Genomic DNA, 25,820 nt, shown 5'->3' on the forward strand with positions numbered 1-25,820 from the left:
TGAATGTTGAGCTTTAAGCCAACATTTTCACTCTCCTCTGTCACTTTCATTAAGAGGCTTTTTAGTTTCTCTTCACTTTCTGCCATAAGGGTAGTGTCCTATGCATAGCTGAGGTTATTGATATTTCTCCCGGCAATCTTGATTCCAGCTTGTGCTTCTTCCAGCCCAGCATTTCTCATGATGTACTCTGCATATAAGTTAAGTAAGCAGGGTGACAATATACAGCCTTGACACACTCCTTTTCCTATTTGGAACCAGTCTGTTGTTCCATGTCCTGTGAGAATCTAATAGATGCTTAATAAACATTTTTTACAGTTTGCTTTCTCTAGGTTTCTTCAAGTCTTATGTAAATATCAAGAACGTTTTATCTACTGGGGATCAAATGCATGGCTTTAAGATGGAATATATAAGTCCTGCAGCCATGAAAAAATGATTAGTTCAGGAGTCTTTCTTGCCTGATAATTCTTGGTATTCATAGAGCAGCTTGCTTAGTGAAAATATCTTGGTTCATTACCTGTCAGAACTAGAGGGAAAACTAGAGGCATTCAATAAAAATGTTTGTTGGATGCCTAATTGAGCAGATATACCTCTTTTGATTTAATGAACTATCAGGACTGAACAAGTGTTGTGCCCTTTTGTAAAGCATATGGTAAAATGTGAGAATTAAACTGATTCTCTAGAAATTTGCCATCCAAGAACTGGTACTTGATTTTTATTTACTGTGGAAAATGGCTGTATTTCTAACATAAAATTAACAGACTTTACATAAATTTTCAGTTTTTTTATTATGTTGTTGAATAATTTCTTTGGGTTTTACTCTTTCATGATTCCAGATACATGTGAAAGCTACTGGTAATTTCTGCTTGTCAAAATCAGGTTTGTAAGAATATTTGCAAACACATAAAGATAGGTTTGAACTTTGTTTTTTTTTTTTACTTTTTCTTAGGTACTTGACTTTGGGCAACTTACATTACATATGTGGGCCTCAGTATTTTTGTCCATCACACAGGATGAGGATAAACCAAGGTTATGTATTTATAGTGAATTTTAAATGAGATAATACATGCAAAACAATGGTTTTTTTGGGCATTATTTACTGTATTCCAGAATGCATTTTCCAATATAGTAAAGTGCATTTTTATTAATATTAACAGCAATGATAATATTACTATTATCAAATTATAATAAAGTATTACCAGGAAAGGTATATTTTTTTCAGAGGTGCACTATATATATGAAATAGGAATGATGTTTAAACATATTTTCCTTTAAAAGCCACATTCCTAGGGAAAACATGGAATGAGTTTCGCATATGTATCCTATAAGGCTCTTAGCAAGCTTTTGTTCTCACCTGTTTTGACATTGCATAATTGGATAGTAAACAATTATGTCACACGCTTGGCATGTACTTAATAATTCTGAAAAGCCACTAGAGGGTGCTACTTTGTTAGGAAAATAAAAGCACCTCCCAACAGTAGCATTCAGTCTGCAGCGGCGACGTCCGATGTTAGGGGCCAGAACTGAGCTCTCTGCTGTGAGTATCCGGATAGAATTTATTCATTTATCATTTATATCGGAAGTAAATGGCAATAGTGTAGGCAAGCCACAAAAGTTGATACAAATAAAATCCTAGTCTTTTCTTTCAGTGAAGATTTATACCAATTCTGTTATGCAAAAGCTGTATTTCTTACCAAACAAAATTCTGAGGCTATATGAGTTTCTTATGAGAGATAAGCTGGCTTTACTATGTGTGCTGTGTTTTGACAAGATATCTGTTGCTCTAAGTTTGGCATAATGATTTTCTTCCATCTTTGATACCTTTTATTATAAGGATGGGTGAAAATGAAGAGCCTGCATTATTTTTGCCTTCTGAAAAATCACATTTCAGTGATCCAAAGATCACAGGTGTGTTCAAGTGGGTGAGCTGCAGATAAACTAAGTATGTGACCTTCATTTTCGTTTCTCTGGGTTTAAAGTGAATGTTGTGCTGGTGAGAGGTTGCATGAAGCGTCAGCCTCAATTATGAATAACAGTCTTTAGTCTATAGTTCATAATCAGTGGCAAGAGCATCTTTGTGAAGCCAATTATCTAAGGATAAAACACAGTCAGTCTGGGCTTAGTCAAAAGATTTCTGCAGATTAACTCTTGTCTTTTCAGCCAACCATGAGGTAATGACAGAGATGGAGGAAGATTGTCAGTAGTTGGACAAGAGGAAGAAATGAATGGGGAAATCTAAAAGAATCCTAATTCTCCAATAGAAATGAACTATGCAAAAACTGGGTGTTCTTAGGGTGTACATTTTGGATCCCTGATAGAAGAGTCAGTTTCTTGAGGATTGTTTTTTCCCACTCCATATAACTTCTGAAGTACTAGTTGGGGAAAAGTTTTTATGTTAGTAAAAGGAACAGCTAAGAAGTTTCAGACTAAACTATCTGGAAGAGTCTAGCTCCTCAAGTCTTCTGAGCTCTTCAGAGCCAAAGTAACTCATTACAAGTCTGGATTGGACTTGATGATTATACAAAATATAGTCAGTTTACTGGCTCATGGTAGGTGTGTGTGTCTTTGTGTGTGTGTGTGTGTTCCCCATAGAGTCACATACACTTGATCACAACTTTTAAGAGGTCATGTCAGTCAAGAGCTTAGTGTTACCCTACCCTAATTTTTAATGTTAATCCAGCTTCTTTAGCTTGTTTATCTTTTGGAATAGCTTTAGTGAGTTAGGTAGTTATTGGTAGTGGGATTGAGGACGAATCAGAGGCTTGAATTATTATTCACTGTTGAGATGTTTTGAATTCCATCTTCCAATCTTTTGCAGAGAATTTGAGACTGGCAACATTTGGGTAGCACTAGAATATGAAAATAAATTTTTTAACCAGTTTTTCATAAATGTAGATCATGTTTATCTTTTTTGTAAATTCGTTTGAGAAAAGTAAAGAAATGAATGGGGTTATCTCATTGTCCATGTTAGGGAAGTAAGGAAACTCTAATTCACCCTTCTCTGGTCAGAAAGGGCTGAGTTTTTACTGAGAAAAATACCTCTAACTTAGCAGCTGTGTAAAAGCGGGGATTACAGAAAATAATATTTTATTAGAAGGAAGATGAGGGTTTTAAGCTCTCTGCTTCTGATGTGCCATTCTTAGCTGTGGCAAATGGGTTTACCTTAAACCATGAACATCACTAAGCTTTAGTTTATTTATTTATTTTTTAATGAAAAAGATTTTTACAAGAAGTAATTCAAGAGAATTGCTGGGAGTGACATAAAAAAGTGCCCTCCAGACTCTAAAGGCCAAATAGAAGTGTTGTCATGGTCTGTAACAATATGGTCAAATTGAGCCTTACTAGGTGAATTGAACACTAGGGAAGCCTGGCGTGCTGCAGTCCATGGGGATGCAAAGAGTTGGACATGGCTGAGCAACTGAACTGAAGAAAATACCCTGTTTGTTTTCCCATCCCTTGATTTTCTATAGCATTCCAATTTCTCATTCTATACATTGCTGTCTTGCAAATAACCATATTGAACGTTTCAGCCTGACAGCAGATGCTAAAGGTGTGATGACGAGGGAAGTAAAAGAAAGTAGTTTATCTTCTTGTGTAATACACGGTGTCACTGCCAATAGCTGTGCTTTTGCTCTTGATTTTATCATGTGAAATATGACCCTATTCCTGCTTTAAGGCACATTATACTCTTGCCCTCTTAAGCTTAGGTGCTCAAATAATTCCAAGAAATCCCCTTTACTGACTTAAAACCTGAATGGATATGAAATTTAAAATATTGTACTTGGAATTTTGCTCAATTTTCTCATTTGGAAACTGGAGGGGACAAGTTTTCTCAGTAGCTTTCTTTGGTATCGCTTCATGGTTCTCAAATCCTAAATCAAGGCTTTTCTGTATTACCTCACTGGACTGAATTTTGTGTGGGAGTCCTCTTCTCTCACTTTGTATGTGCTTAAACCTTGTTAAGTAAAAAGTAAGTTAGTCTTGATTTTCCTGCTTGAGTTAATAATATACACACACCTATATGTATGGGGTAAGACAGATGGAGATCAGATGAATAAAAATATTCCCTTTGTCCTTTATGACTGATAAAACTAATATTAGAGACTGTGACTTGGGGAAGTGATGATAATCTTAATACCAAACTCCGAGCTCAGGCAGAGGCAGTCAGTTGGGAAGATCCTGGGTGGAAGTTGGCCCTTGTTCCACTTAAAGACAGGTGGAGTATACCTGTATACCGTCTCAGATTAACTGTCTCCCTCCAGGATGTAGGCAATAGGGATCGAACTGCATCTTTCTAGTTCCTTTCTCAAAATCATCAGTCAGCTCACTGACTTTCTGGGATGAGAAACTTTGGAAATGCCTCATTACAGAAACCCAAGGGGAGGAAAGAATGTCCCAAGACCACTACCACTCAAAATATTCTCCAGGAGTGTGTGTGTGTGTGTGTGTGTGTGTGTGTGTGTGTGTGTGTGTGTGTGTGTGTGTGTGTGTGTGTGTGTGTGTGTGTGTGTGTGTGTGTGTGTGTGTGTTAATTTCATGGAGCTTAACCAGTAAGGCTATGAAAAGAAAGATGGCTGCTATTGTCTTAGTTGAGAAACTCTGTAGTCTATCAAGACATCCTGCCCCCACTGCCACGAGGCTGTTGTCTTACTACTGACCTCTGACTTGTTGAGGACCTGCCTGGGAAACCAGTGAGAGAGAGAGAGAGAGACCCTATTCCCTCAGAAGTGTCCAGAAGGACAGTCTGTGCTGCAGCTAAAAACTCTCTTCTTTTTATTCCCAACTCAAACTACTATCTAGCTACATGGTCCAAGTTTTTTAGAAGTTTTGCAATAATATCAAATGACCGAATGGAGCTATTCCAATAATAACACACCAAAAAACTAGATGTCCTAAATATAAATCTCTGCCCACTACTAAATTCCTCAACAAAAATTAAAGTACAAATATAAACTCCCTTGAATTTTACTGGTCAAATGAATTAGAGCTCAGAATCATATTATGTGGCCTTTGTGATTTTAGAGAATTAGTGAAAATAATTGTCCTTGCCAATATCTCATTCTGTCTAGCCTCGACAGAGATGTCTTACTGGCTGGAGAGAGTAAGTTTCCTTCAACAGCTGCAGCCTGATTTGTTTCTCATGGGATGGGTGTAACTTCTTTACAACTTCAGAAATAACATTAATTTATTGCCAAGTTTTTGATGTACCTAATTTTTTCAGAAAAGGGGGTCACAAGATTATTATGGCACTGACCCCATTCTCACCAAATTTAGAAAAAAAAATAACAATCCTTAGCTCCTAGAATAGTTTTTCCAGAGAAAATTGTGTCCCCCAAACTCAATTTTTAGTGATATTAAAGATTCTAGAAGAGATTCATTGAGTTCTGAGAATAGCATGCACAGTCTTGATTTTGGTCTGACTAGGATGCCAGATTTTCAGAATCGATGATTTGAAAACTTGAATTCAACTGGGAGAAATCACCTATAAATATATTACCTTTGGCCCTAGAGAATTACCAGGTCTTGAGGGAAAATGTATTTATGAACACAATCTCTTTTCCAAGAAAGGGATGCTTGAGATGTGCTGAGCAAGTTTAGGACTTTGCTGGGCTCTTTCCATTATTATTTGGCATACTCTTGAGCCTTTTTTTGTGTGTGTGTGGGGTGCATTCTGATGGTGATTTAGTGTGGATTCTGTTTACTAATATGTCCACCACTCTCTTTTTCCATGGTGGTTGATTCTACTGCTCTGGCTATGAAGTTGCTAGAAATGAAATGAAATCTAGAGAAAATGTCTCCTCTTTATCCTTCCTCCAGCTGGAGAAACATATTCAGCAGATCCTAAACTCACACTGCCATTGATATTTTTTAAAGCTTGTAGCCTTAAAAGTGTTCAGTTATAAAAGGTATCTCCCTATGTTCTTCAAGAAAATGCTATTGGATACAAAAATTTTCAACTCGAACCTCACCTATGTGCAATCCAAAAGTGCTCATAGAATTTAGGTATGTGATTAAAGACAATGCCTATATAAAAAGTTGTTGTTGTAGTCGTTGTGTTTGACTCTTTTGTGACCTCATGGACTGTAGCCCTCCAGGCTCCTCTGCCTATGGAATTCCCCAGGCAAGAATAGTGGAATGGGTTGCCATTTCCTTCTCCAGGGGATCATCCTGACCCAGGGATCGAGCCTGCGTCTCCTGCATTGGCAGGCAGATTCTTTAGCATGGAACCAACAGCGTTCCACTGATATGGTTGAGAAACATAGTAACATAAACAAAAATTGTTTCACCTGTTGTCCACAACGAAAGATAGTTCAAAGTCATGCTATAGCAGTCAGCTTCTGAAGGTCTTTGTGGCCCACACGGCATGATTTAAGGTGTGGAAAGCCCTGCTTGTGTAAAAACAGCCTCTCACTCCATAAAACACAGTCACACATCTGTGGACAAGCCATGGTAAGCTGCAGTCCTCCACCAAATGTAAAACTGCATAGTGATCTATTCCTTTAAAATACAAGACCTAAAGCTGCCACCAAGCCTGCACTGATTATAAGCACACCACACAACTGTGAAAGACAGTTGCCTGGTGCAATGTAAAGCCCCCCCAAACCACCAAGAGTCACCCACAGACAGAGCCTGACTTCACCCAGTGCCTCGTGGCTCGATATTGTTTTCACTTGCCAGATTCCACGCCATGTCTATTTCTCAATATTCCTGGCTCAAGGCACCATATCCTAACACTCGCTTGACCTGAACTTCTAGATCCTGGGTAGAGGCAGAATCTGCTGTGTAAAACAGGGGACTTGGAATAACAGAACCGAATGCCTACACTCTGTAGTTAGCTCCATCATAGGGGAGGGAGAGGCCGAAGGAGCTGGGCTAGTCATGTCCAGTTCTTCTCTGAAATTCACCAGTTGGGTAACTTACCCCATCTTTGTGCACAAAAACCTTGTGATATTTAGGACATTTAGGATGTTTCTTCTCATGGAAAACAGGAGTCGAGAGGCTCTTTCTCCCTTAACAGAACTTGATTGGCTCTCCCCGCTATGGCCTCCCTTGATAGCTTGTTCTTGAAACTAGTTCTACCCTCTAGAATGCAAAACCAAAACCAAACTAACACAAAAGACTTACGTCTTCTAAGTAATTGAGGAGCTCAACAGTTGAGTGGCTCATCTGATGCATCATCAATTTCAATTCTGCTGCAGGTTTCCCCAGGTGCTTTACATATGTTAGCTGGAACTGATCTCTTCAAACACTTGATGTAACATATTTCTGGAAATGCTTGGTGAAATCTTGTTTTCCATAAGTGGGTTGGGTAGATTTCAAATAACACAGATGAGAAAGAAAAATGGAATGAATAGGAAAAGGATTTAAAGTGTGCAACTGATACAGGGAGAGATAATTACACTAGGTTAAATGAGGTAATAGTTTTGTGAAAGCACTTGGCAAACCTGTAACACCATATGAAGGCAAAATTGTAGCTTTTACGTTCTTTGCAAATGGATTGCAATTTGAAGTCCACAGTCCCTATGATAAGAGTTTTGGGAGGAACTCTGAAATCGAGTTTTGAACTTTCTCTTAGAAAAATGCCTTGAAATGATCTCTGTAAGCCTTAGAGTCTACGGTCATGGTCACCCACTTAATGAATGGCCAAATGGAACCAGAAGACCATATGGTTCTCTTAATGACTGGTGCAAGGGCTGGTGTGTGCCAAGATGGGTGTGAAATGCATGGCTGACAGGGCATGAGATGCTGACAGATAAAAACTTGACCATAAAAAAATGTTAGTAATGTCGACTCTAAATATGAAGAAAAAAAGAAAAATATGAAGGAAAAGAGATATGTATATTTTAGAATCTAGCAAATTAATTCCCTCTTTGCTTTCTTATTTTATAATGTCAGAACATGATTTGACCAGTCATGGCTTCTTTAAAAAAGAGCAAACCAATATTAGAAAGACCCCAATCTATGTTCTACTTTCCTATAAGTTTAGTGTATATAAAGGTTTTATCCTGGGGACTAATTAACAACTTGTTATTGTGCATTTTACTTAAATGATTAGTTCAAAGATGTATTATGTCTTAATGAAATACCTCCTTTCAATGAAAAAAAAAACAAAACCTTATGGATCTTAACAACATACGGTAAGTTCTGCTATAATCCGTGTTTTGAAAATGTGAAATTGTTCCGACACAGTTGATGTTTTAGGAAACTTTGAGCACAACATAGATTTTGTCTGTGCTTCTGAACAGTTTTGTTTGTAAGAAAATACAGGTGGATGTGATGAACTGCAGTCAGCTGAATCCAGGTGCATAGGAATTCACACAACACACATGCTTGCATCTCAAGTTCTACCAGGTGTGTATTATAAGCCACACTCACTCACATCTGATGTTAGAACTTTCAGATCCATTTCAGGCAACCCTCCTTCCATCATTTTACAGTGACTCACAGGCGCAACTCTTCTGTAATCTTCATATGTCTTTTTCAAGGTAAAGTGCCATGTTTATAAAATTGTGCTACCATTTTTATTAGGTTTCAATCTTTAAAAACATTTGTCACTGATGAGGTTTCTGAGAGTTGTGTTCCAGGACTCATTTTCTCACGAGCCCCGTGGCTTTTATTGTGTGATTTTGCAAAGCAAGGTAATTTTAAAGAGTGTATATGTCATGTTCCAGCAGAACTGACTGCATTTTAAATACAGTTTTTCACTTTTATTTGTATTTTGTAGAAACAAGTAATACTGTCTCTGTTTTTCTTCTTCCATCCCCCTAACTTTGCTGATAGTGCTGTTGGCTTATTGCAAGATTCCTTCATAGTGTCTGTTGGCTAGCTTCTAGGGGAAGCAGATTTGTGTTCATTTCGACTGTGAACAATGTTGTGAAGAGATATACCTTTGAAACCAGGCAGAAACCTGTAGGAATCTGACTTTAGGCTCAGAGATATTGACAACATATATTCTTGTATTTTATTATGCTCTGATTTTGAGACACACTTTGGCAATCAACAAGTTCCATGTTTAATAAATGTGTATGCTGCTGCTAAGTGGCTTGAGTCGTGTCCGACTCTGTGCGACCCCATAGACAGCAGCCCACCAGGCTCCCCCGTCCCTGGGATTCTCCAGGCAAGAACACTGGAGTGGGTTGCCATTTCCTTCTCCAGTGCGTGAAAGTGAAGTCGCTCAGTCGTGTTTGACTCTTAGCGACCCCATGGACTGCAGCCTACCAGGCTCCTCCGTCCATGGGATTTTCCAGGCAAGAGTACTGGAGTGGGGTGCCATTGCCTTCTCCAAATAAATGTGTATAAAAATATGCATAAGGAAAAACTTTTGGAGGGTTTTATTTTTATTTTGTGCATCTGTCTCAGGCTACGTGAATACTGTCACATAAATGGTATATGCATCTATTCTACTCTGATATTTATTGTTTGTATTCAGAACCCCCCTTTTCTCTTCCTTTTCAAATATTATTGAAGTATAATTGACAAGTAAAATTGTAAGATATATTAATAAAGCATCAGTTCAATTCAGTTGCTCAGTCGTGTCTGACTCTTTAGGACCGCTGACGCAGCACGCCAGGCCTCCCTGTCCATCACCAACTCCTGGAGTTTATTCAAACTCATGTCCAATGAGTCGGCGATGCCATCCAACCACCTCATGCTCTGTTGTTCCATTCTCCTCCTGCCCTCAATCTTTCCCAGCATCAGGGTCTTTTCAAATGAGTCAACTCTTCACATAAGGTGGCCAAAGCATTGGAGTTTCAGCCTCAATATCAGTCCTTCCAATGAACATTCAGGACTGATTTCCTTTAGGATGGACTGGCTGGATCTCCTTGCAGTCCAAGGGACTCTCAAGAGTCTTCTCCAACACCACAGTTTAAAAGCATTAATTCTTCTGTGCTCAGCTTTCTTCAGAGTCCAACTCTCACATCCATACATGACCACTGGGAAAACCATAGCCTTGACTAGACAGACCTTTGTTGGCAAAGTAATGTCCCTGCTTTTTAATGTGCTGTCTAGGTTGGTCATAACTTTCCTTCCAAGGAGCAAACGTCTTTTAATTTCATGGCTGCAATTACCATCTGCAGTGATTTTGGAGCCCCCCCAAAATAAAGTCAGCCACTGCTTCCACTGTTTTCCCATCTATTTGCCACTAAGTGACGAGGCTGGATGACATGATCTTAGTTTTCCGAATGTTGAGCTTTAAGTCAACTTTTTCACTCTCTTCTTTCACTCTCCCAAAAGGCTCTTTAATTCTTCTTCACTTTCTGCCATAAGCATGGTGTCATCTGCATATCTGAAGTTATTGATATTTCCATCCTGGCAATCTTGATTCCAGCTTGTGCTTCTTCCAGCCCAGCATTTCTCATGATGTACTCTGTGTTTAAGTTAAATAAGCAGGGTGACAATATACAGCCTTGACGTACTCCTTTTCCTATTTGGAACCAGTCTGTTGTTCCATGTCCAGGTCTAACTGTTGTTACACGACCTGCATACATGTTTCTCAAGAGGCAGGTCAGTTCGTATGGTGTTCCCATCTCTTTCAGAATTTTCCACAGTTTATTGTGATCCACACAGTCAAAGGCTTTGGCATAGTCAATAAAGCAGAAATAGATGTGTTTTTTTCCTGAAACTCTCTTGCTTTTTCAATGATCCAGCAGATGTTGGCAATTCGATCTCCTTTTTCTCTGCCTTTTCTAAAGCCAGCTTGAACATCTGGAAGTACACGGTTCACATATTGCTGAAGCCTGGCTTGGAGAATTTTGAACATTACTTTACTAGTGTGTGAGATGAGCACAAATATGCAGTAGTTTGAGCATTCTTTGGCATTGCCTTTCTTTGGGATTGGAATGAAAACTGACCTTTTCCAGTCCTGTGGCCACTGGTGAGTTTTCCAAATTTGCTGGCATATTGAGTGCAGCACTTTCACAGCATCATCTTTTTTTTTTTTTTTTTTTAGTTTTTTATTTTTTAAATTTTAAAATCTTTAATTCTTACATGCATTCCCAAACATGAACCCCTCTCCCACCTCCCTCCCCATAACATCTTTCTGGGTCATCCCCATGCACCAGCCCCAAGCATGCTGCATCCTGCATCAGACATAGACTGGCGATTCAATTCACATGATAGTATACATGTTAGAATGTCATTCTCCCAAATCATCCCACCCTCTCCCTCTCCCTCTGAGTCCAAAAGTCCGTTATACACATCTGTGTCTCTTTCCCTGTCTTGCATACAGGGTCGTCATTGCCATCTTTCTAAATTCCATATATATGTGTTAGTATACTGTATTGGTGTTTTTCTTTCTGGCTTACTTCACTTTGTATAATCGGCTCCAGTTTCATCCATCTCATCAGAACTGATTCAAATGAATTCTTTTTAACGGCTGAGTAATACTCCATTGTGTATATGTACCACAGCTTGCTTATCCATTCATCTGCTGATGGACATCTAGGTTGTTTCCATGTCCTGGCTATTATAAACAGTGCTGCGATGAACATTGGGGTACATGTGTCTCTTTCAATTCTGGTTTCCTCGGTGTGTATGCCCAGAAGTGGGATTGCTGGGTCATAAGGTAGTTCTATTTGCAATTTTTTAAGGAATCTCCACACTGTTTTCCATAGTGGCTGTACTAGTTTGCATTCCCACCAACAGTGTAGGAGGGTTCCCTTTTCTCCACACCCTCTCCAGCATTTATTGCTTGCAGATTTTTGGATCGCAGCCATTCTGACTGGTGTGAAGTGGTACCTCATTGTGGTTTTGATTTACAGCATCATCTTTTAGAATTTGAAATAGCTCAACTGGAATTCCATCACACCCACTAGCTTTGTTTTTAGTGATGCTTCCTAGGGTCCACTTGACTTCACATTTCAGGATGTCTGGTTCTACATAAAGCATACCTCATGATAATTTGATATATGTATATATTATAAAGGGATTCCAAGTGGCTCAGTGGTAAAGAATCCACCTGCCAGTACAGGAGACATAGGAGATGCAGGTTCCATCCCTGGGTCAGGAACGTCCCCTGGAGGAAAGAAATGGCAAGCTACTTCAGTATTCTTTCCCAGAGAATCCCACAGATAGAAGAGCCTGGCAAGTTACAGTTCACGGAGTCACAAAGAGTCAGACATGAGTGAATGACTTAGCACATATGCATACGTTATAAAAGGTTTCCTCCCATGTAGTTAATTAACATCTCTATCTCATCACACATTTACCCTTTTTTAAGAAACTCCTTTGCTTTTCTATAATCCCTCTCCCATTCATCATGTCCTATACCCCACACACAGTCATAGTGCATAAAACATAAGTTATAGACCAAAAGTTCAATGATGTGAAGGAAATGTGTGTGTCCATAAAAGCTGAAAAGAAATATTAATATTCATTAAGTTCCTTCTGTGTTCCAGGAAGTTGGCTACCTTGTTCACTGATAATGTATTTCATTCATTGATGCTGATGTTTTCTTCTCTACTGTCTGTCTTTAGCACTCAATCTGGTTTGAGGCATTTTGATCTAACACAGTAGTCGAGGGGTTGGAGTTGCAGTCTTGAAAGCCAACTAGCCTGGTTGTCTCTAGATTCTTAAAATAAAAGTGGAACGTTAAAATGTATCTCTCTCTCTCTCTCTCTCTCTCTCTCTCTCTCTCTCTCTATATATATATATATATATATATATATATATATATATATATATATACACACATACACACATATATATATCATTCAAACTTCACAGAATCCCTTATAGTTTTCACTCTCCATTTTAACAGATGAAGAAACTAAAGCTCATGGAAGGTTATTAGCTGTCCTAGTATCACGTGGTGTTAGAGTCATAAGTCCATCTGTGTCCTCTGATAAGTGAACACAAAGATGAAATTCGATTTGTAAGAGATTTATTGAGGGAAATGCCTGTGGAAGACAGGGAGCAGAAGAGTCTTCAGACAATGATGCAGGTCTGACACCCAGGAAAGGAGAGGAAAGGAAGCAATAGTCACAGACTGAATGGAATTCCGGGGAAGTCTCAGCCAGGGCAGTGCCTCAGGGAATCCCTGGACAAAAGATGCCCAGTAGAGGTGTCCTGCACTGGGGAGAAATGCCAGGTTCTAGTTCTCCTGCCCTCAGTCTTGGATTGGGAGCAGCCCAAGGGAAGCATGGACTCTCTGAGCCCTGAATTGGACCCAAAGGTGTAGACAGCAGGGTGCTGCCAGTCAACTGTGATCCCATGAGCAGATTCTACTAAAAGGAGATTTGAGCAGCACACCTCTATGGCCACCCAGGTCATAACTCAAGCTGAGATCTGCCTGAGTACAAAGTTCTTCCCCACAAGGATAATAATGGCTCAGGGGCAGGGGTCGTTTCCCACCAATCCAAATGACATCCTCTAGCTTTTATAAGATGGTAATGATGATTTCTTAAAGAAAATAGATCAAAATATTATTTTATTGTGAAATTTGTGAAATTTATTTGTGAAAAAGAAGGAAAGTGAAAATCAAAGAAGAAAAGGAAAGTTATACCCATTTGATTGCAGAGTTCCAAAGAATAGTGAGGAGAGAAGAGAAAGCCTTCCTCAGTGATCAATGCAAAGAAATAGAGGAAAATAACAGAATGGGAAAGACTAGAGATCTCTTCAAGAAAATTAGAGATACCAAGGGAATATTTCATGCAAAGATGGGCACAATAAAGGACAGAAATGGTAGGGACCTAACCGAAGCAGAAGATATTAAGAAGAGGTGGCAAGAATACACAGAAGAACTGTACAAAAAATATCCTCCTGACCTAGATAATCATGATGGTGTGATCACTCATCTAGAGCCAGATATCCTGGAATGTGAAGTCAAGTGGGCCTTAGGAGGTATCACTACGAACAAAGCTAGTGGAAGTGATGGAATTCCAGTTGAGCTATTTCAAATCCTGAAAGATGATGCTGTGAAAGTGCTGCACTCAACATGCCAGCAAATTTGGAAAACTCAGCAGTGGCTATAGGACTGGAAAAGGTCAGTTTTCATTCCAATCCCAAAGAAAGGCAATGCTAAAGAATGCTCAAACTACTGCACAATTGCACTCATCTCACACACTAGTAATGTAATGCTCGAAATTCTCCAAGCCAGGCTTCAGCAATAGGTGAACCATGAACTTCCAGATGTTCAAGCTGGTTTTAGAAGAGGCAGAGGAACCAGAGATCAAATTGCCAACATCTGATGGATCATCAAAAAAGCAAGAGAGTTCCAGAAAACCATCTATTTCTGCTTTATTGACTATGCCAAAGCCTTTGACTGTGTGGATCACAATAAACTGTGGAAAATTCTGAAAGAGATGGGAATACCATACGAACTGACCTCTTGAGAAACATGTATGTAGGTCAGGAAGCAACAGTTAGAACTGGACATGGAACAACAGACTGGTTCCAAATAGGAAAAGGAGTATGTCAAGGCTGTATATTGTCACCCTGCTTATTTAACTTCTATGCAGAGTACATCATGAGAAATACTGGCTGGAGGAAGCATAAACTGGAATCAAGATTGCTGGGAGAAATATCAATAACCTCAGATATGCAGATGACACCACCCTTATGGCAGAAAGTGAAGAAGAACTAAAGAGCCTCTTGATGAAAGTGAAAGAGGAGAGTTAAAAAGTTGGCTTAGAGCTCAACATTCAGAAAACGAAGATCATGGCATCTGGTCCCATCACTTCATGGCTAATAGATGGGGTAACAGTGGAAACAGTGGCTGACTTTATTTTTCTGGGCTCCAAAATCACTGCAGATGGTGATTGCAGCCATGTAATTAAAAGACGCTTAGTCCTTGGAAGGAAAGTTATGACCAACCTAGACAGCATATTCAAAAGCAGAGACATTACTTTGCTAACAAAGGTCTGTCTAGTCAAGGCTATGGTTTTTCCAGTGGTCATGTATGGATTTTTAGAGCTGGACTATGAAGAAGGCTGAGTGCCGAAGAATTGATGCTTTTGAACTGTGGTGTTGGAGAAGACTCTTGAGAGTCCCTTGGACTGCAAGGAGATCCAACCAGTCCATCCTAAAGGAGATCAGTCCTGAATGTTCATTGGAAGGACTGATGCTGAAGCTGAAACTCCAAAACTTTGGCCACCTGGTGCAAAGAGCTGACTAATTGGAAAACATTGAGGAGGAGAAGGGGATGACAGAGGATGAGACGGTTGGATGGCATCACCGACTCAATGGACGTGAGTTTGGGTGAACTCCAGGAGTGGTTGATGAACAGGGAGGCCTCAAGTGCTGTGGTTCATGTGGTCGCAAAGAGTCAGACACGACTGAGCAACTGAACTGAACTGAATGATGATTTCTTAAGGAAAATAGATCAAAATATAATTTTAAATTAATTCAAATTGAAGAAAAAGCAAAATGTGTTCTGATTCTGTTTTTGATTGACTTTACCTTTAAATAAAATGTTATTAAAATAAAAAATAATATCCTCACTCACCTCCAAATAATATAACCTAAGTAAAATTTGTGGGTTTGATGTGCAGACACAGCTTCAGTATATGTTTCTAAGTCTCCTAGCTTTCAGCAGCTTGCTTCACCCAAGACCTTCCTAAAACTTTGCAGCTGCCACTCAAGAGCCAAGAACAAGGAAGCAATTTTCTAGAGCAAATGTTCTAATGTTGGTAGCATATTAGAATCAGGGTGAAGGGATAGTTAACACGTCCTATGGCAGTTCTCCACCTCCAGCCAATTAAATCAGAATCTCAGGGTGGAGTCTAGCCATCAATGTTTATCAAAGGTTTGCAGATGATTTCAATGTGTATTCAGGGTTGAGAGTTACTGTTATAAAGGATATTTGCTTGAACTAAAAGAAAATATATGTCTTTGAACATTCTTCTAAATATGCAATCTCTCTTCCATTTCCACTCATATCTACCTCAGAGAGTTACCCAATTAGTTCAAGAATGTCCCTAGAGGCCACTAAGCTTAAATTCTTTTTTTGGTTTCTGTGACAGTAATCCTATACAAAATTTTCCTATCAATGCAAATATAAATGCAATTTTTTTTTATTTTTTTTTAAAATTTATTTATTTTTTTTAATTTTAAAATCTTTAATTCTTACATACGTTCCCAAACATTTTAAATTGCATTCACATTTCTGTTTTCACTGTACTTTAACTTGAGCACATCTGTATATTTTTATACAGTCATGATACAAATCATAGTAAGAAGGAATCCTGTTTTCCTGGCTATAGTCAGCAGTGTGGCTTTCAGAAGTGCCCAGAATTCTAACAAATGCTGGAAGTAGTGGTAAATAGGAGACTTTCTGTCTTTACATGGCAAAGCGTATTGCCACATTTTCTCAAAATTTGAAAGAAAAACAGGAAGAGAGTTAAGAGTATAGACTGAATGGAGAGTTCAGATTAGGTGTGTTTTATTTATTATATTTTTTTCTCTTAAATGAATATCAGTGAAAGCAATATATCTGTTGTAAAACTCTGGCAAAAGACAATGTACACAGATGAAAATAATACATTTAATATTAATATTAGGTATTTGTTCAGAAATCTAAGTTGGTCAATATATTTGCCTCCAGTGAGCTCTACTTGTTAGATTAGGATGAATTGATCAAGGTGCAGTGTTGGTACCTAACTTCCATTGTGGTATTGATTTTTCTCTATTATCAAGAAGAATCAAAATCCCCACCAGTATATCTACCCACCTGAAGATGGAGTGCTGGAAGCTACCAGAAACAGGCAATAAGGGGATGCATGGTCTGTAGAAAAAGGTAAAAACTAATAAAACTAACTGAAATTTAATTTTTAAAATATCATCATGCATTGGCAATTCTAAAATGATGTCAGTGATGAAAATACTCCTCCCTAAAAAAATACATTTTCTTGGTCTAAGTTCTAAATTTTGACTCATTACTTTTTAAAAACTTACTTTAACATAAATGTTGTATTCTGCCTCTTCATTGTAGTCTCCATGGAATATTCCCATTTATGTAATTGACCCCTGACATGTGAGGTCAGTTACATGCCATGTTTCCAGAGCTTGTTTGTAAAGGTTTGGTTTCCCTCTAGCTTGCTTAGGGCATAACTTGTCTCTAACCTCTGTCACAATGTATAGTCCTGTTTAACCTTAAATAATGGGTTAAAAAGAACAACAGTGGCACAGAAAGTGTAAAGATGAACCAGAACCTGAGTTACTTCAATTTTGTCTTTCTTTGTGATTATTTGGCGCTTTCATTTGTGTTTACACGGTGAAATAATGTAGACTGAGAGACGTAATTTTTTGGTAAGTGCAAATTTTAGTTCTTACATGAAATATTTTACTGAATTCAAGTAATGTCTTTAAAATTGGAATTTACTCTTCTTTTTATATTTTAATTGCTTTAAAACTAAAGGTCTACCGGGGAATAAAACATCATGACAGTATGATTTAGTAGGTTTAGACATCTTGGTATTATTAAACTTTACTTTAAAAACTGGCATGATTACATATATACAAAATTTAATAAAAGGAAAAAGTCACTGTCTTCATATCTTTTCTGGCTATTACTCATTCTATGGCATGATTTTTATTGAAAATAATTCTGTTGTATAGAGCAGGATAGTAGTGAGAAATGCTTTGCTCTCAGGGCCAAATAATCCAGGGATGCCACTGCTCAGCTGCTTTTACAAAGAGCTTAAAGTCATTTAACAGACCTTGTATTTTTTCATTCATTGTGTCAGTTTTCCCCTTTTCTCCTTTCCTACCTCCTCCTTTGCCTTCTCCTATCATCTAGGAAATGTCTCCTAGAAAAGTAGAAGGAAGTCATTAATTAAAGTTACAGTTCTGGTTTTCCTGTGTTGTCGAAGAAGCTTAATGTAGTCCTGTCGCAGACCTGGTCAAAGATTAGCTGAGAAAGCCTGAAGAAATCAATGAGATTGATTTGTCCAGCCCTAAGGGAAGTGTGACGACTATTCTGTTGAGAAAGGTAATCTAATTTGGGCCATCCAAAGGAAACTGGTCAGATTAAATGGTCACTATACAATCGAGTTCCATTCAGCAGAAATGTTCACACATTTAATTGTTGTTTAATGGGTAAGCAAAGCTGACAACTTCTCTTTGAGGTGTAATTGGAAGGTGAAAGGAAAAAATGGCTCTCATAGCTCTAAATAGATTTAGACTATAAAATTTTGGAATTTGAAGAAGTGTGAGATTGGAAGAATCACTGCCCCTGTACTCCTGCTTCCAATGAGAATGACATCAAAGTACTCTTGAGGAATAAAGGCAGTGTCTATCAATGAGAAAATGTGGAGCTGGTGTTTGTCTCTACACTAAATAACTGCATGAACAGGTTGAATTACATACAATCTAGGTGAAAATGGAGAGACTAAGTAACAGGATCTATTTAAGCCACCCTTTTGGATTAGCTTTAACGGTGTCTTTGAGATTGATTAGAGCTAGAAATGTGCTAAAAATAAGTATCCTGTTTTCTTTGGTGTTTGTCAACAAGAAATAATTCTTGAAATCATATTGAACTTTTACAAAAATAAACTAGAGGAAAGTATCTTCAACTGAAACGTATGACTTGAGGACTCAAATACCTATGGCACATTCCTGTATCAGTAATAGGATTAGTATCACTTTGATGACCATAGATGTTTTAATTTCTTGAATTTTATTTATTTTAGCTATTCTTCAAACATATAAAAAGTTAAGAGAGTAGTATAGCAAACACCCAGGTACTTAATACTCAATTTTACACAAGTGTAATATTTTGCCATTTTCCTCTCAGAACTCTTTGGAAGAAATAAAAATGATGGTTACAGATGCATCTCTGTTCACTTCTTCTTGATATACTTTCCTCTCCTTCTTTCCCTAGGAGTAAACACTAGCCTGGATTTTGTGATTATCAGTGTCATATGTGATGGAGGTCACTGCTTCCAAATAGAAGCTCAGTAGAAAGTGGCTTTAGCTCCGTTCACTGCTTTGCATCTCAAGTCCATAGAGATGACATCAGATGCCTGTTAGGCATTTCAGACAGTTCAGATCCTCTCATCCTAACTTGTCTCTGGCAGCTGTGGTGACTCATTTTAGCCACACATACTGCTGCCCTGAACAATTATCTTTGGAGAAGACAAAAATCTTCACGTGTGTATAAGTAAATAGCGCTTGCTGTCTACACTCTTACCTCCTACCCCCTGCTCCTCATTGATAACAGGCAGGTGATGCTGTGGTCCAAGCATGTACCACCCAGAAGTGTGTGTGTGAGAGGGGGTGGATGGGAAAGAGGTAAACACTTATGTAGTTAAGCCTTGACCAATGGGAGATGGTAGCCTGCAAATAAATTCTTCCTTTCTTCCATGGATTGGGAAGTTGTTTATATAGCCTCTCAGAAGACAGTTTTATGAGATGGTCTATCAGTCATGCTTAATACCTTGAACTGGTTTTTTCTTCTTCCATGACTCATTCATCTTTCCCTTAACTTTTACTCCATAGGTCTGTACTATCTAATAAAGTAGTTAGCCTTTTCCCAAGGCTATGCATTCTTGGGAGGCCAGGGCCAAACAGAGATGCTTATCTTATTCCATTTCTGTCTCTTTGGCTTTATCTGTCTATATTTTATCCACCATTGCTATGTGTTTGGAGCAGAGGTAGTATATCTTACTGTTGAATCTTGACTAGAAGTCATCAATTCTATCTTTGCAGTTTTTCTGTTTTCCTTTTTTTAATCAAAGTATTACAATATTATATTAGTTTCAGATATATAACATAGAGATTAAATATTTTTTATATATTACAAAATGATCATCACTATAATTCTAGTTACCATCTGTTATCCTCCAAAGTTATTACAATATTATTGACTATATTCCCTATACTGTACATTGTATCCCTGTGACTTATCACTGGAAGATTATATTCCCTAATCCCTCATACTTATTTCATGCATACCCCTACTCTCTGGCAGCCTCCAGTTTGTTCACTATATCTATGATTCTGTTTCTGCATTTTTTAAAAAAATAATTTTATTTATTTTATTTTTTATTTATTTATGGCTGTGTTAGGTCTTCGTCACTTTGCATGGACTATCTCTAGTTGTGGTGAGTGGGGGCTACTCTTTGTTGCAGTGCTTGCATTTCTCATTGAGGTGGCTTCTCTCGCTGAGGAGCACAGGCTCAACAGTTGTGGTGCATGAGGAATCTTCCTGGACCAAGGGTCGAACTCGTGTCCTCTGCGTTGGCAGATGTATTCTTATCCACTGTGCCACCAGGGAAGTCCTTGTTTCTGGGTGTTTTCTTTTTTGTTTGATCATTTGTTCTTTTCTCTTACATTCCACATATAAGTGAAATCATAGAGCATTTGTCTTTCTCTAAATTACTCACTTATAATACCCTCTAACTCCATCCATGTTGTTGCAGATGGCGAGATTTTCTTCCTTTTTATCTGAGCAATGTATCATAGTGTATATATCCCACCTCTTTATCTACTCATCTATCATTGAATGCTTAGAATGCTTCTGAATCTTGACTGTTGTAAATAATGCTGTGATGAACATAGGGGTGCATGTATTTTTTTGTTAGTTTCCCGGGAGTATAATTTCAGGATCATAGAGTTCTATTTTTAATTTTTTGAGGAACCTCCATACTGTTTTCCATAGTGGCTGTGCCAATTTACTTTCCCACCAACAGTGCGTGAGGGTTTGATTTTATCTATACCCTGATCAACACTTGTTTCTTTTTTGTTGTTGTTAACAGTTATTCTGACAGGCGTGAGGTGATATCTCATTCTGGTTTTGATTTGTGTTTCCTTGATGATTGTGACCATCTTTTCATGTGTCCTTTGGCCATCTGTATTTTCTTTGTAAAAATACCTATTGAGTTTCTCTATAATTTTTTAAATGTTTGTTTTTTTAATGGTGAGTTGTATAAGTTCTTTGTATGTTTTGGATAGTAACTCCTTGTCACATATGCCATTTGTAAATATCTTCTTTCATTCAGTCAGTGGGCTTTTCATTTTGTTGATCATTTCCTTAACTGGAGAAAAACTTTTTAGTGTGATGTACTCCCATTTGTTCATTTTTGCTTTTGTTGCTCTTGCCTGAAGAGCTGGATTAAAAAAAAAAATTGTTAGACTGATGTCAAAGAGTGTACTACAAAAAAAAAGTGTACTGCCTATATTTTTTCTAGTTTTATAGTTTCAGAGCTCATATTTGTCATTAATCTATTTTGAGTTCATTTTTGCATATTATGTGAGAAATAGCCCAGTCTGATTCTTTTTCAAGCAGCTGTCCTGTTTTTCCAACATCATTGACTAAAGAGGCTCTCTCTTCCCCATTGTATATTTTTGCCTCCTTTGTCATTGACTAACTGATTGTGTATGTAAGTGTGGGTTTTTCTTCTGGGTTCCCTATTCTGTTCCATGGATACATGTGTTTTTGTGCCTGCACCGTGCTCTTTAGATTACTATCACTTCACAGTATAGTTGGAAATCAAGTAACATAATCGCACCAGCTTTGTTCTTCTTTCTCAAGTTTGCTTTGACGGTTTGGGCTTTTTTGTATTTCCATAAAAATTTTAGGATTTGTTCTAGTTCTGTGTAGAATGTCATGGGTATTTTGACAGAGATTGCATTGACTCTGAAGATTGTCTTGTGTAGTTTGGTCATTTTAACAGTATTAAATCTTCTAATCCATGAATATGGACTATCATTCCACTTATGTATGTTTTCTTCAATTTTTATTTATTTAAAATTGTAGTACAATTGATTTACAGTGTTGTGCCAATTTCTGCTGTCTGTGTTGTCTTCGATGGGTAGGTTTGTCCCTAGGTGTTTCTATTCTTTTTGATATAATTATAAATTGAATTGTTTTCTTAGTTTCTCTCCCTGCTATTTCATTGTTAGTGTATAGAAATGTAACAGAGCACTAACAATGAACTAACAGGAAGAGAAATTAAGAAAATAATTCAAGTTACAATTACATCAAAAGGAAAATCTGTATATTAACTTTGTATTCTGAAGCTACTAATTTCACTTATTCTAAGAGCTTTTGGTGGCATCTATAAGGTGCTTTTGGTGGCGTCTATATATAATACCATGTCATCTGCAAACAATGACTGTTTTATTTTTTCCTTTCCAATTTCAATTCCTTTTCTTTCTCTTTACAGTTTGATTATTGTGATTAGGACTTCTAACACTATGTTGAATAAAAGTGGCAAGAGTGAGCATCCTTGTCTTGTTCCTGATCTTAGAAGAAAAGTTTTTAGCTTTTCACAGTTGAGTATAATGTTGGCTGTAGGTTTGTCATATATGGCCTTTATTATGTTGAAGTATGTTCTCTCTACACTCACTTGGTTGAATTTGTTGTTGTTGTTATCATAAATGGATGTTGAATTTCGTTAAATGCTTTTTCTACATGTGTTGAAACAATCATATGATTTTTATCATTCAGTTTATTAATGTAGGGAATTCCCTGGTGTTCCAGTAGTTGGGACTTGGTGCTTTCACTGCTGGGGCTCTGGGTTCAATTTGTGGTTGGGGAACTAAGATCCCACAAGCCATGTGATGTCAAAAATAATTTATTAATGTGCTGTATTACAATGATTGGTTTGTGGTTAGGACTGTGGATGTTGAACTATTCATGCATCCCTGGAATAAATCCCATGGTGTATAATATTTTTAATGTATTATTGAATTTGGCTTGCTAATATGTTAAGGATTTTTTCATCTTTGTTCATCAGTGATATTGGCCTGTAATATTATCTTTTTTGTGGTGTCTTTGTCAGGTTTTGGTATCAGAGTGATGGTGGCCTCATAGAGTGAGTTTGGGAGTGCTCCTCCTGTAATTTTTTGAAAGAGCTCAAGGAGAATAGTTGTTAACTCTTCTCTAAATGATAGTCCTGGATTTTTGTTTGCTGGGAAGATTTTTAATCACCGTTTTAATTTTGTTACTTGTGATTGGTCTGTTCATATTTTCTATTTCTTCCTGCTTTGGAAGCTTGTATCTTTCTAAGAATTTGTCCATTTCTTCCAGGTTATCCATTTTGTTGGCATATACTTGTTTGCAGTGGTCTCTTATAATGCTTTGTATTTCTGCAGTGCCAATTATAACTTCTTTTTCATTTCTAAGTTTATTGATGAGTCCTCTCCCTTGCCCCATATTTCCCCAGGAGCTGCTCCAAGATCAGTAAGTGGGTCTGGCCCAGGATCCTTTCAGACTACGGCCTCTTTGCTGGGTCCTGGAGCATGTGAGATTTAGAATGTGACCTTCAAGAGTGAAGCCTCTATTTTCCACAGTCCTTGTGTTCTCCAGAATAGCCCTGGTGGACTTCAATGCCAGATTATTCTGAAGGCTCATCTTCCCAGGACAGGACCCCCAGGCTACCCTTCTTTGTGGTTCAGTTTTTGAATTTTTAATTGTGGAAAATATTTTCTGTTAGTCTTTGCTCACTCTCATCAATAGATGCTCTGTAAATGGGTATAATTTTTGATGGAGGAGATGAACTTAGGTCTTCTTACTCCATCATCTTTGCCACACTTCCCTTTGCAGTTTTTCATGCTGAAAGACATCAGTATTGCTTTTATATTCACCAAGAAATCTTTCGCATTAGTTATTCATTCATTTCCTGTTACATATAAAGCAATATCCCTAGGATGGGAAGATCCCTGGGAGAAGGGCATGGCAACCCACTCCGGTATTCTTGCCTGGAAAATTCCATGGACAGAGGAGCTTCGTAGAGTACAGTCCATGGGATCGCAAGGAGTCAGACACGCCTGAGCAACTAACATTTTCACTTTCACTTTTCTCTAAAATGTTATTTTCAAGGGTTTCAGTTCTTGCTCAGCATTTATAGATACTTATGTTGAATTTTTAAAAAATATATATCTTTCAACCAAGACTATGAACTTGAGGGCAGGAATTATAGCTCTTTCATCTGAGTGAAGAGCCCAGTGGTTGGCCGAGTTGATTTTCAATTAGTGGTAGTGAAATGGACCTACTGTTTGGTATGTACATAAATAAACAGGCATAAACATTTTAGATACATAATTGCTTTTCTCTTGATTTCTCACCTAAATATAGAGAACTATCAGTAGTTTGTTTGCTGTTCACTGTTGTGATGGCATGTGTGATTCTTGCTACTATGTGCAACTAGTTGAGCAAATGTACTCACTGATGTAATAGTTTACCTGGTAAAGGGAATATTCTGCAAGTAGCATACTCCAGGTGTAGCTAGCTCATAATGAAGATTCTATAATATCATGAGACAAGTGTCTCATTAGCAATAAAATCTGTTAATGTCACTGTTACTAATGAATGATTAAATAGCATCCTTCATTAGAATAGGAAGAACAAGAGTGATATAATCAACATCATGGATGGGAGTGTTGGTGAATGTTTGGATGTTGAGGGTGAATTAAAGCTATATTTGAAAATGATTCCAAAGTTTAGAATTTCAATAGTATGTTAGAATGGCTAGGTCGTTTTATGAGTAAGAAAAGTAGGAAGAAAGAAAAATGTTTAAGAAAATAGATGAACTTGGGTTTTAACAGATTTTAATATTAAGGAATATTAAATACTAAGTCTATTATTTATTGTTGAGCTTCCCTGATGGCTCAGTGGTAAAGAATCTGCCTGCCAATATAGGACACATGGGTTTGATCCCTGGGTAGGGAAGATCCCCTAGAGAAGGAAATGCCAACTCAGTATTCTTGCCTGGGAAATCCGATGGAAAGAGGAGCCTGGTGCGTTACAGACCTTGTGGTCGCAAAAGAGTTGGACATGACTTAGAGACTAAACCACAACAATAATTATATTTCTTTATCAAGAAATGTTCATTATTTCAAGAGTTAATATAGTCTGTTTGTATCAATTGCCTTTTATTATCACATATTGTTGTAAGCTCTGAGCACAGAAATGATACTATCAGGCACCCCCTTAAAGAACTGTTTGTCAACAGATTATCAAGTGACTCAAATGCAGGTGGAATAACAATTCTACCAGGTGAAATAATATGAATTTAAAATTCACATTATGAATTGGAAATGTTGGTACAAAATTAAAGAGACGAAATTTAATGAAAGTAATTCTGTGTGGAAAAAAAATCTTGGTGTGTCTTACTAGTATGAAATGGCTATGTTCCAAAATTGAATATATTCTTAAGGTATATCAATACAAATGTACAATAAAATGAGGAATATAGTACATGCTTGTAAAATGAAAGGTTCATAAATGAAAATCAACTGTAAATTTTTCAGATCACATTCAGGGTATTGTGTTCAATTCCAGGTGCTACATTTTAAGGACTAGTCAACCAGATGAGCTTAATTCTGTCATGTGAAAAAGCATTAAAGGACCTAATCAGAATTAGGAGGAAAATGGCTTTGCAGTGTTTGGTCTGTCTGCTGAATGTCAATGTAAAAACTGAGGCTATTTATGTAGCAATACTAGGGAGGAAGATTTGATGCATTATAAAATGTAATGGTCTAATACCTGGAGTTATCTAGAATGGATGACAGCTGTTCACACCATAGCTGGATGAAGGAGAAATAGTAGAAGCCACTTTTGTTAACAGGAAATAGACTTTCATTATTTTTGCATGAGGTTTATAGCTGTCATTAGCGGGCTAGCAGCCAATTGTCTATTCTAAATATAAAGAGAAAGAAAAAGAGGGTTCAATATAAAAAAAAATTATTGAAGTATAGTTCATTTACAATGTTCTGTTAGCTTCAGGTATGCAGCAAGGTGAATCTATTATGCATATACATATATCCACTCTTCTTAGGATTCTTTTCCCATATAGGCCATTATAAAGTATTGAGCAGAGTTCCCTGTACTATACAGTAGGTCCTTATTAGTTATCTATCCTATATATAGTAGTGTATTT

At 37.5% G+C, this 25,820-nt stretch overlaps 1 protein-coding gene across 1 annotated transcript in view; it reads left to right on the forward strand.

The window, feature by feature from the left end:
* The first annotated feature begins 1,483 nt into the window (after nt 1-1,483).
* The window catches only part of ARHGAP24 (Rho GTPase activating protein 24), an 887,096-nt gene continuing 862,759 nt past the window's right edge, over nt 1,484-25,820 (forward strand). Inside the window, exon 1 of the mRNA XM_060417388.1 lies at nt 1,484-1,534. The gene's annotated coding sequence lies outside the window, so the exon portion shown is untranslated. The remainder of the gene's footprint in view (nt 1,535-25,820) is intronic.

Source organism: Ovis aries, chromosome 6 (assembly GCF_016772045.2).
Source record: "Ovis aries strain OAR_USU_Benz2616 breed Rambouillet chromosome 6, ARS-UI_Ramb_v3.0, whole genome shotgun sequence".
NCBI lineage: Eukaryota > Metazoa > Chordata > Mammalia > Artiodactyla > Bovidae > Ovis > Ovis aries.